General features: G+C 41.4%; 1 long non-coding RNA gene across 1 annotated transcript; it reads left to right on the forward strand.

The window, feature by feature from the left end:
- Positions 1-5,825: 5,825 nt before the first annotated feature.
- LOC119232299 (uncharacterized) lies at positions 5,826-10,740 on the forward strand. Its single transcript, XR_005122043.2, has 3 exons — positions 5,826-6,167; positions 7,492-7,621; positions 10,596-10,740. It is a non-coding gene; the product is annotated as an uncharacterized LOC119232299 (long non-coding RNA).
- Positions 10,741-12,218: the final 1,478 nt, after the last annotated feature.

The following is a 12,218-nucleotide window of genomic DNA, read 5'->3' on the forward strand; positions in this document are numbered from 1 at the left end:
ATGCTACTAAGGCATTGAATCCAATTCTTTGCAATCCATGTCACCTTCTCTCATGGTGTCCAGATGGCTGCTTCAGCGCCAAGCATCACATCTTCACACCAGAGCATACAAAGCACGAAAGGAGAGAAATTCTTTCACATATCTCTCCTATCAAATAGGAAACATTTCTTAGACACCTCCCACAGACTTCCCTTTATATCTCTTTGGCCAGAACTGGTCCACCCCTATCTCTTGCTGGGAGGCAGACTTCTGGAAATGAATATCCAGCATTTCCAAAAGTTAATGTAGGAAGTCACTTCTAGCAGCAAGAAGAACAGAGAGAAGAATGGCTTTGGGGTAGGAAGCACACTGGGGTCTGCTGCTGTAACTGCTGCCACTGCAGGCCCCTCTCTGTTCTTTGCCCTATGAGTTTTTCCATCTGGTAGCTTAGAGTATGGGGCATGCTTCATCACTGTGACAGAGAGGAAAAAAGGGAAGGAGGGGCAGGGAGAGATTGAGAGGAAGATGGAGGGAGAAAGGGAGAGAAGGAGGGAGGGATATATTAATTCAACATCAAACTCAATTTAATTTACTAATAGTGGCAGACGGTGTGGGAATGAGCGTTTCATTTCAGGCACTGATCTAGGCACCTTTTAAAGCTACTACATGCCTCCTTTCAACCCACATTTAAAGAAAAGATACACAGATGAAGCAACAGAGATCCAGAAAAGGTATGTTGCTGAAGGCCATGCAATTAACAGGAGTCAGAACTGCCTCCTGGGTGTCCACGCTCAAGGCTTTGTAAACATACAGGTTTTAATTTACATTAAATACCTGGATGGGTGAAAGAGGTTAACCACAGCCTAACAAGCTTACTCAGGATACAGGGAGGAGCTGGTGGGTGTGTCCAATTGTAGAGGATGTGACCAGAGGATCCAAAAAAGTCAGGCATCTACCAAGGGCAGGGCAAAGGTGTTTGTATTCTTGACCTTTGGGGAAAGACGCTCATTTTCTCCTTAGGGAATCTGAGGCAGAAGCCAAGATAATAGAGATCCACTATGTTAAATCTTGTTACTAGACATCAATTCTTTGTTACTGGGGTTTCCTTTGGGAATAGTCCCTCTCCCATGCAAGCCCTCCTCATCTACAAACAACATGTGGTATCCAGACTTCTGCATTTTCCAGGAGGTTTTCATTAAGGAGGGAAGAATCTCTAATACTGTTTTTTAGACACCACCCCTTCTGTGGATAGATACACACAAAAGGTCAATGTCGATTGTCCATCTAGCAGTTGAGGTGCTTAGCTGCAGAAAAGTTTAATCAGAAAAGAGATTTACTACAGGAAACGTTGCTATTTGTAACAAGTCCAAGAAGGCTGGAGAACCAAGCTTGGATGTCAAACAGGCAGGGATAACCCAGCCAGCTCTCCACACCACAGGAGTTTTCTGGTTTTAAAGTCTGTATTAGAAGATGTCAGGGAGCTACTTCAAAATAATGCAGAAGGAGGATGAGCATATGGCGGCAGCAGATGAAAAGAAATCGGTCTCAAGTTACAATTGTTGAAGACGGGCCAGGTACACAAGTGTTCGTTTTACATGGGCCTATTTGTAAGACAGATTGATTGAGATAAAATTTACATACCATTAAATTTACTCATTTGAAGTATACTTTTTAAGTATATTTACCGAGTTGAGTAACCCTCTCCACAATAAAAATTTAGAAAATGTATTGCCTCTTGGCCTTTTGGCTAAGAGCAAGTATGGTATCTGATCTGACCAGTTTAAATTTAGAAAATTTTTATCAGCTCCAAAAGAAACCCTATATCCATCAACAATCTCTCCCCTTTCCTCCTTTTTCCAGCCCCTGGCAACTAGTCATCTCTCTTGTTTGCGTAGATTCGCCTCTTCTGGACTTTCATCTGAATGGAATCATGCAAAATGTGGTTTTTGGCACCTCTCCTGCCTGCCTGTGACTAAGCAGGTGCTTCTCTTTTTTTCTTTCTCCTTTTCCTAATAAACCTGCCCTTTTAAAATGTAAAAACACAAAAACAAAAATAAAGTGCGGTCTTTGTAATTGGCTTCCAAAGCCAGACATAATGTTTTCTAGGTTATCCTTGTGGTAGTGTGTATCAGTGCATAATTCTTTTTGTTGAATAATACTCCATGCACATGATGTTACACATCACATCTTGTTTACCCATTCATCTGTTGATGTGCGCTGGAGTTCTTTTCACCTTTTGGCTATTATGGATAATATTGCTATAAACATTTGTACGAAAGTATCTGTTTGAGTCCCCGCTTTCATTTCTTTTGGATATATACCTAGGAGTGGAATTGCAGGATCATATGGTAATTCTATGTTTAACTTCGTAAGGAACTGCCAAACTGGTTCCCATAACAGCTGCACCATTTTGCATCCCCACCAGCAATGCACAAGGGTTCCAATTTCTCCATATTCTCGCCAACATTTGTTATTTTTTATTCTAGCCATCCTAGTGGGTGTGAAGAGGCATCTTATTGTGTTTTTGATTTGCATTTCCCTGATAGCTAATGACATTGAACTTCTTTCCACCTATTTATTGGCTATTTGTGTATCTTCTTTGCGGGAAATGTCTATTCGAATCTTGTGCATGCTTTAAAATTGGGTCTTAAAAAGTCTTCTTGATTGAGTCATAATCCTTCTTTATGTATTCTGGACACAAGTCCTTTATCAGGTAGAAAGTTTGCAAATATTTCCCACCCGAATCTGCGGGTTGTCTTTTTACTTTCTTGTGTGGATGTTCGAAGCACAGAAGTTTTAATTTTGATCAAGTCCAATTTATTTTTTCTTCTATTATTTATGCTTGTTGTGTGATAACTGAAAAACCATTGCCTAAACCAACTTCATAAAAATATACTCACATTTTCTTCTAAGAATTCTATGGTTTCAGCTCTTATGTTTAGGTGATCTATATTGAGACATTTGGGGGAATGGTATAAGGTAAGTTTTCCAATTAATTTTTTTGCACGCAGATATTAGTCTTCCTATGTTTGTGTGATGAGAGTTTTCAATATTAAGACTTAATTTAAGGGCCTCCCCAGTGGCGCAGCGGTTGAGCGCTGGGTTGCGAAGCTGCCCGCAGCCTCTGCAGCACTGGTTCGATTCCTGGCTGCTCCCCGGCCACCGGAGGAGGGTCCCACATGGCGCGCAGACTTCTCCTGCCGCCCGCTGCTCCCCTCAACAGTGTACTTCGTCATTCTGCCTGCTCTGCTCTCCGCTCTGGCTCTGGTGAATTCTCTCACCCTCCCGCGCTTCTGACTGTACCCAGTGCTTGTATAAATAAATAAATAAAATAAAATAAAATAAAATAAATCTTTAAAAAAAGAAAAAAAAAGACTTAATTTAAGAAAAAGTAATAATAAAAATTATGTTCCATGTAGAAACTGCCTTTAGTTGCTAATAACAATTAAAATATCAGTGGCTTAAGCAAAATGTTTGTTTCTTTACTTAAATGTTTTATATAAAAGAAGTTCAGTGATAGGCACAGCTAGTATGACAGTTTGATAATAACAATGGAAACAGTGTCCTACTATCTTTTTCAATATTCCTACATGTAGCCTCTGCCTTTAAGTTTGCCTCATGGTCGCAAGGCAGTTGCTAGAACACCAGCCACCATCTCTGCATTCTGAAAGAAAAGACAAAGGGGAGTCATTCTTTTTAAAACAACTTTCCCTGAAACCAATTTAAAAACTTGGATTTACAAAAACATTAATTCAAAAGGAAACTTGCTCTGCTATGTTTATTGCAGCACTATTGACAATAGCCTAGATATGGAAACAACTCAAATGCCCCCAAACAGGCAAATGGATCAAAAAGTTGTGATACAGATCCACAATGAGATACTATGATCAAAAAGACAAACATATGCCATTTTTGGCAACATGGATGGAGCTGGTAGGAATTATGTTAACCAAAATAAGTCAGAAGGAAAAAGATAATTATTGGATGGTTTCAATTATATGCAGCTTATAGAGAAACTGAACAAAAGAAAAAGACAAAACTTGCAAACTGACCAGAGAACTGAGGCATGCAGCAAGGCAGGGGGAACAAGGAGGTCAAAACAGGGGAGGAGAGACCACAGAGGCTATGGTGATGGATCACGGATATAATGGTGGTTAGAGAACTACAGGGACTACACCTGCCGGGAGGAGCCAATTACTATAAAAAATGAACAATGGTGTAAGAAAATAATAATAATAATAATAATAATAATAATAGTAGTAATAATAATAATAAAAGAACTTGAGTTTACAACTCTTTGACTACTTGTACTAGGCTAAGGAGGCTGGCTGATGAACATTCTTATCATGCAGCCATTCTGATAGTAAGTTAAGTGCATGTGTATGGGTATTAAGTAGCCAAAGCAGGGGCCTCCCTGGGTGTGCAGGGGTTAAAGTCAGCGCAATCAAACTATTGGCAGTCACTACAGCATGAATTTGATTCCCAGCCAGGGAGCTAACCCACATGGCACAGCAGACCTCTCCTGTCTCTCCTGCTGCTGCCCTCAACAGTGTATCTTAGTAGATCTGCCTGTTTTGCTCCTCACTCTGTCTCTGGTGAGTCCTCTCACCCCCCACACCTCTGAACTACACCCCAATTCTTGTATGCATAAATAAAAAATAAATAAATATATATATTTTTTAAGTAGCCTAAACAGCAGACTGTGGGGAAGAGTAGCAATTGCCCATCCAATATCCATTTTTTAATATTCTCAATAGCAAGCAGTATCATGGGACCATAAACTTGGTATTACCAGAACATCCACGTTTTAGAGACTTGAATTTTGTATTTTATATGAATCCTTCAGAGTTTTCAGTATTGGCAACCAACCAAAAAAAAAAAATAATAACCTTGTCTGGACCAAATACAATACATCTATGTCCCGTATCCCATCTCTGTGCTGCTTGTTGGCAATCTCTGCTGTCAGGTGAGCATCAGAGCCCTTGAAGCACCTAAAGGACACTGGAGTGGCATCATAATTCCTCTGCGTGGCTCTGAGCCAGTGGGTGGAAATTATAAGAAAGATTTTGGCTCAACTTTAGGAAAATTTCTATCTGCAGAGTTGTCAAAAACCGAAGGAGCGGCTCAGGGAGGTAGGAAGTTCCTTGTTGCTGGAGGTGCTTGAACAAATGCTGGAGACATTTGCCAATGCTAGCTTGGCAACAGCTTCAAAGGTCTCCCCACCCAGGAGTCTCTGGGACCGTAAGAAAATGGACACGATGACTACTGTTGTGATGGCTTGCTGAGAGGAGACCCTGTAGGAGGTGAGAGGAAGGTGAGATGCTATACATCTGGACTGTTAGGGAACTAAAGGACAGGGTAGTGAGAAGTGGGATATGCCTTCACCGTTGAGATGATCTACATTAAGGGAAGCACGTATGATCAGCAAAGATTTACTTCCTAAACATTCACCAACATAATTGGATTCATCTCCACTCATGGCATAAGCACACACACAGATAGTGGCTTTCCTTATGGAGGAAGAGTCAGGCTGTTAAACTCAATTCTTTTTTTGATTCATACTTTCAGTGCTGGCTTTGTGGATGTACAACCTGTGTGAGTGCATAGACCCTGCACTCAGAAAGATCCCTGATTTGGCTTCATGTTCTTCTGTCGTCATGTTAAAATTCTTAATTACTTTTGAACCAGGGACCCTGCATTTTCACTGTACACTGGTCCCTGCAAATTAGGTTGCTGGTCCCCCATACTTTTACTTGAAAAGTTTTCATTGTTGAGTAAGTGCTAAGTAGCAGGGACATAAAGAGTCACACCCAAGGTGCTCATCATCACACTGGGGACAGGGAGGTCAGTGGAGTAGGGAGAAAGGCCAAGACTGAGATAGCTGCTATGTAGTCACTGGGAGCTTGGAGAAGGACATCCAGCTGAGATAGAAAAGCCAGGGAGTAGAGAAGGCATCCCACAGGAAACCAAGGTCTAAACCTCAATGGCTTGTTGAATTTCATTCTTCCATTGCAAGAGAACTGAAGGCAGGCTCATAGCTGCTTAACTAGGGCCTACATTTCCCAGAATTCCTAGCAGCTAGTAATGATCATGTGACTAAGTTGTCACAATAAAGTGAGCAGAAATCATATGGACCACTTCCAGGTCCTGACTTCAAAGCAACCTAGTGGGCCTTCTCCATCCTGCAGGTAATATCTGAATGTGATGGCGACACAGCTTGAGTCATGCAGTGACCATGAGGGTTAGAGGTTGTCTGAGCAATGATTGGAAGGAACTTGGGTATCTGAATGACTATGAGGGCAGAGCTTCCCACCCACATGTTCTGCTCATCTTATAACGACTACATGAGCAAAATGAGACTTGTAATCTCTTTTAAAAATATTTATTTTAATTATTTTATATATTTTTTACATCAGTTTTCATTTTTGTACAATGTATACATTTTCATCTTGTAAAATTCCCACCACCCATTCATCCGTGATCTATCACCATGGTCCCTTGTGCTCCTCCCACCTTTGTTTTGATCCTACTCCCTTCTCCTCCCCCTATAGTATGTCTCTGATTTATAGTTGCCTGTAGATTTTGATTTTATTATAATTGGTTTTTTTTTCCCTGATCCCTTGTTTGGATCCTGTACATTCCTGCTATAAGTGAGCCATTCTGGCTTATTTTACTGAGCATGATCCCTTCTTTAAGCCACTGCATTCTGAGATGTCTCTCTTAGCTTACTTTATCAAACACAATGAGTAAATAGTAGATAAACATGTGAAAAAGGGGAGAGGAGGCAGACTCCAAAGCACCTGGTTGAGAAAGAATGTCACACCTTCAGGGAGCTGGGAGTGGTGGCTCAGATGCTTGAAGCCATCACTGTGAGAGGAAAGTAGCATCTTAGCCAGCTCAGCTGCTATAGCAGAATACCTTAGACCAGTGGCTTAAGCAACGGACAGAAGGCTAGGAACTCCAACTGTAACTCCAACTCCTGGCAGGGCTCTTTTCCTGAGTTGGAGACAACCACCTCTCACTGTGTCCTCACATGGTGGAGAGAGGAAGCTCAGATATTCTTTTCTCATAAGGTCACTAATTCTATCGTGGGCATTCCAACTCTGATCCCATCCCAAAGTTCCCACCTCCAAACAGTCTCACTGGGAGTTAAAGATTTAATGTACGAAATTTGGAGGAAGACTGGGTGACAGCTTGGATCTTGTGTGCCAGGACCTTGTGTGTGTGGTGAAGAGCTTGAATGTCATCTTATGGACAGCAGGGAACAAGTTGGGGAGTAGCATGATCATACTAGCCGTTTTTTTGTCAGTTTGAGTTGCAACCAGAAGATTTTCCTAGTTTATAAAATACTTCAGAAGATCAGGCAGTAATGCATTGGGCATTCATATACCCACCTGCCACCTAGCCTGAAGATTCATTATGGATAAAGTCCCCAGCATTCCTTTCCTAATTCTTTCTTTAGCTTAGTTTTTTTTTTTTTTTTTTTGGTTGGGTCATTTGTTTGTTCTACAGGCACTTCAATAGGGCAACAATGGAAAATGAACAAGCATCATTAAACTGAGATGGTTGCTGAGATCCAATGTACCCTCAGCACCATGCCAGATACTACTGTGTACACACATCGAAGAAGCAGCCACAGCAGGTGGGAAAAAAACAACCTTGTGCATTCCCAGGAAGAGGTGGCTCCCTGGGGTGGCATGTTTGGAGGGGCACTGTGTTTCTAGAACACAAATGCAGATGTGAAGAAATATTTACCCAGAATCTCTAGCCATTGTCTATCTCACTTGATTCCTGGACAGAGAAATGGTGTAGTCTAAAGGAATCTGATATATGTCTCTAGAAATTTTAAATTTCTGAGACAGACTTTGAAGAATTTGGGGACACAGGTGGTAGACAAGTTTTTCATCCAGCTGATGGCTATAACTTTGAAAGAGAAAAGAGAATATATTGGAATGAACAGCTGTGATGTTGATGGTGTTGAAGAAGATTTCATTTCCCGGGCAAGCACCCAATATGCTAGATTACGAGGCTACTGGCAAAGGACGGTGAGTGCCACAAAGACATGGTAGAATGTGTTTGGCAGGACATTTCCCAATGGCTTCAAGAGCATTTTAAAAGATTCTTATGGGATGCACAGCGGACAGCTGTTATTTTTGTTTTCTTAGCACCCATTTTTCATTTTTTAACAGCCTCTGTATCTTTGAAGGGATACCATTCATCTTCTACACAGTCTATGTAGCCAGAGAGTGTAGCTTCCATCACTTAGCTCCAAGGGTGAACATACAAGTGAGAAAATTCTATCAAAATCTCAATAACTGGTTCAAAGTTGCGCATGACCTAAGCTAGTACAATGATAGTTGTCACCATACTTTTCTCCAGTGATTGAGAATGCAGTATGCTTTCTTCTTCTATCATAGTTGCCAAGGTGGTAGACTATAAGCTAGCAGCTGATGATAGCTGCCTTACCTTAGTGAGAGAGAGAATAAAGTCAACACAACAGAAAACAGAGTTTAATAATGGAGGAGTGAAGAAGGGGGAGGGATGGAGAGAGAGAGAAATTTCTGAAAATATTGGAGCATCTGGGTTTAGCCATATCTGAAACTAATCTGGGCTTTTCAGTTATGGAATCAATAATTCTCTCTCTCACTCTCTCTCATACTCTCTCGCTCTCTCTCACTCACTTCTTCCCTTCCTCCCTCTCCCTCCCTTCCTCCTTCTTCCTAGTTTGATGTAGTTTCAGTTGACTTTTTACCACTGATAGTTGAAAAAATGGAAAACGTGATCAATTGTGATTGAACTAGAAACAAGGTAACAGACACAGTGTTTCTATTCTTCAGCAAAAATAGACAACTGGAGCAGAACCTTATTTATTTTATTTTATCTTCTGTATGGATTTACATACATGCCTATCTCTCAAAGAGTAGAGCACAGGGAATGGATAAAGTAAGATTTTCACATTACTGAGAAAATAAAAATGCAATTTCATAAGCATCACTGTCACATGGAGGGAACTCACAACCAGATAGTGACAATGGAACAATATATGTTGTTCTAGTAGAAAGGGGAGATTGTATAGCATCATCTGCCATAAAAGCTCTCTCCATCAAAAGGAGAGCTTTTGGGTCAGGAATAAAGAGAATCACAGAAGCGAGACCTCACTAGACAGCCTGGGCCAGAGGAAATGTCCAGAGGATGCTGTCTAATACAAGTGTTATACAGGTCACTAGACAGGGTTTTTACGGGGAATTCCACTTCTCCAGATTAGCTGGAATTCTCCTTTTGCTAAAGTTTAGAACATCTGATAAATTATTAACTTACTTGGCTAACAGTTTCTCAGAACATAGAAGCAGTGATGGAAGAAGCTGTTCTTTGGAACATCATTTTCCTTCTTGAATATAAAAGGAAGATATTTCTTTTGTGGAGAATTGGATACTATGGTGGTACAGTAGCAAGCACTTAAAAATCTGTTCCCCAGATATAAGTGATGGGACTTGTGTGCCAGATGCTAGATAAGTATTTCAAAAATAGCCTCATTTAATCTCTTTAACAATTTGAAGCAGTACATTCTGGTGTGATTTTCATTGTAGGTGAGGACACTGAGGTTTAGTAGAGTGAAAAAAAAAATTCCCTAAGACCACGAAGCCAAATAGGTGTTATAGCCAGGATCTGACCCCAGCCATCTGGGCTCCTAGTCACTGTGACAGCATATACTTCTTTCCACCTCTGTAAATTCTGTTTTATTCTAAACTTACCATTTTGTAATTTGCTTTTTTCTCCTCTCACTTAATATAATAGGAGTGCTTTCCCATTTTCTTAACAACTCTCACTATTTTTAATTAAAAAAGTTTTATCAACATGTAAAGTAGAAAAGTGAATCTAAAGGACACTCATGAGCCCATCCCACAGCTCCTATAGTTATCCACCTACTTTGTTTCCTCTATCCACACCCCACCCCATCACCCTATTACCAAAGCAAGTTGCACATATCCTATCATTTTATCTGTAAATATTTCTGACTATAGCCTTAGTGATACCTTAATATGATCAGACATTCAGGCTGTGCTCAAGTTTCCCCCACATAAACATTACTGTAAATATTATTCTCCATTTGGTTCTGAGGATGCATGAGCTGGGTGATGTCAGAAAACTGGAATCAAAGTTTCCTTAGCATTTTGGAGTTTTTGGTAGCAAACAAACATATGCCTCCAATTTAGGAGACCTCACTGTCCAGTCGGGTAGCATTAACCACGTTTTATTTTTTAAAATATATTTTTACATCATTGTTCATTTTTAAACAATGTTTGCTCCCCCCCCACCTCAGCTATAGTCCCCATAGAATTTCCTTTACCAATGCACCTGTGCACCATCACCTCAGTCCCCTGTGCTCCTTCATACATTTTACATTTTTTTGCAGAAAATGTAAAAGTTAGTCCCCAAGTTGAGTTAGCTACCTTTCAAGTGTGCAATGGCCATGTGTGGGTAGTGGCTACTACATGCAGCAGCACATATGTGGGAAATTTCCATTGGATACTGGGCAAGAGTTGCAGAAGAAATAGTGTTTATAAGTGACAGAAGACTAAATAAATGCAAAATATCTGTATTTATAATTTTGGAAGGTTTTGGAAGAGTGCAACATACCTGTCTGGGGACTTGACCAGCTTAACATTCAAGAGCACGTGGAATACACACCTCATTCCTCATTTATCCCACAGCTTCATTGAACAGTCCCCACTAAGTATGTGCCAGTAAAGGTTTGCTTTATTTCTCTAACTCACTTCCTTTTCTTTAAATACCTCTCGCAATTGTTCTCAGCAGTGGAAAAAACTGAAATTAGTCCAATTTTATAAATATCAGCTATGTCCTGTCATTTCCAGCTTAAAATACTTCCATTTCAAGGAAATGCGCCATCATGTTAGGCTCTTGTTCTGGATCACCGTCTGGTTCAGAGCCCCTACCTGGGACTGGGAGGCAGAAGGCCGCTTTGTCTGCTGGTGCCCTTTCCTTTCCTCCCCACAGCCCCTCATGCTGTTCCAAGAGTTCCCTTGTGGGAAGTGAAGAAGGAGAACCCCTTCTTTTTCTGCTGGGTCATGTTTCTCTATTCCGCCAGTCCCCAGTGACTGTTGGTAGCTATTCACCCGGCTGACTCCACCTATGTGGGGTCCCAGGTAGGACTTGGCTGTTGTCCTATGCTTGGTATAGGCGATGGTGCAGCAGTATCTCTATCCAATGTCCAGGGCTGCCTGGGTCCTCAAAGACAGGTGGCTAAGCTTTCAGAGCCTCCTGGGTCAACTGGGTCACTCTCCTAGAGCAGTCCACCTTTACCCAAAATGGTAGGACATTCCCTGGTCTCCTTCTATGAACTCTCAGAAGATGGGACCCAATCCTCCCTGTGCCCATGTGTGCCATCCACAGCATTTAAATCAGCACTGCGCAAGACCCTCTGTGAGCTGCCAACTGCCAGTAAGTAACTCCAGAAAAGAAGGGATATACACCCCAGGCAACAGAATCATTCTTCTGCCTCACAGTTACTTCTGGAATCCCCCAACTTGGGGAGACAAGTCAAGAGTCACCATATCACACAGAGTAGGGAGGGGAATGGTTGAAGAGCACAAGGAACTCTGCTCCTTCTCAAAGACATCCCTTTTCCTCTTTTGCCCCTCTGTCCTTTACCCTACCTCTTCCTGGTGCTAAAATATACTAGTCAAGTGCCCGATTTAAAAGGGTATAATAGTTATTTGTTGCTGTAGATCAAGTTACCCCAAAACTTAGCAACTTCTAATAACAAATTATTGATATATCACATCCAAGTGTGGTCTAACTGGATGGTTCTGGCTCAAGAGCTCTCATGTGGATTCAGTCAGAACCTTGGCATGGGATGCATCAGTTGAAGTCTTGCGGCCGTTTCCGAGATAGCACATCCACAAGGCTGTTGGCAGGAAGCTTCAGTTTCTTGGCATATAGGATTCCTCTTAGGGTGGCTCACAACGTGGTAGATGGTTTCCCCTAAAGCAATTGACACAAGAGGGAGAAAAAAGATGGAGATATCTTTTACAACCTAATCTCAGAAGTGATGTACCTCCTCTATTGTCATATTTTGTTTGCCTCACAGACCAACCCTCACACAAGGGGGAGAGACTACACAAGGGTAGGGATACCATGAGGCAGGGTTCCTGGTGGTCAGTAAAGGGTGACTACCTGGAAAATCTTCATGGACTGTAAGGATCTGGCTAGGAATCAAA

Source organism: Talpa occidentalis, unplaced genomic scaffold, assembly GCF_014898055.3.
Source record: "Talpa occidentalis isolate TD23 unplaced genomic scaffold, MPIMG_talOcc4v2.1 talOcc4.7, whole genome shotgun sequence".
In the NCBI taxonomy this organism is placed as follows: domain Eukaryota; kingdom Metazoa; phylum Chordata; class Mammalia; order Eulipotyphla; family Talpidae; genus Talpa; species Talpa occidentalis.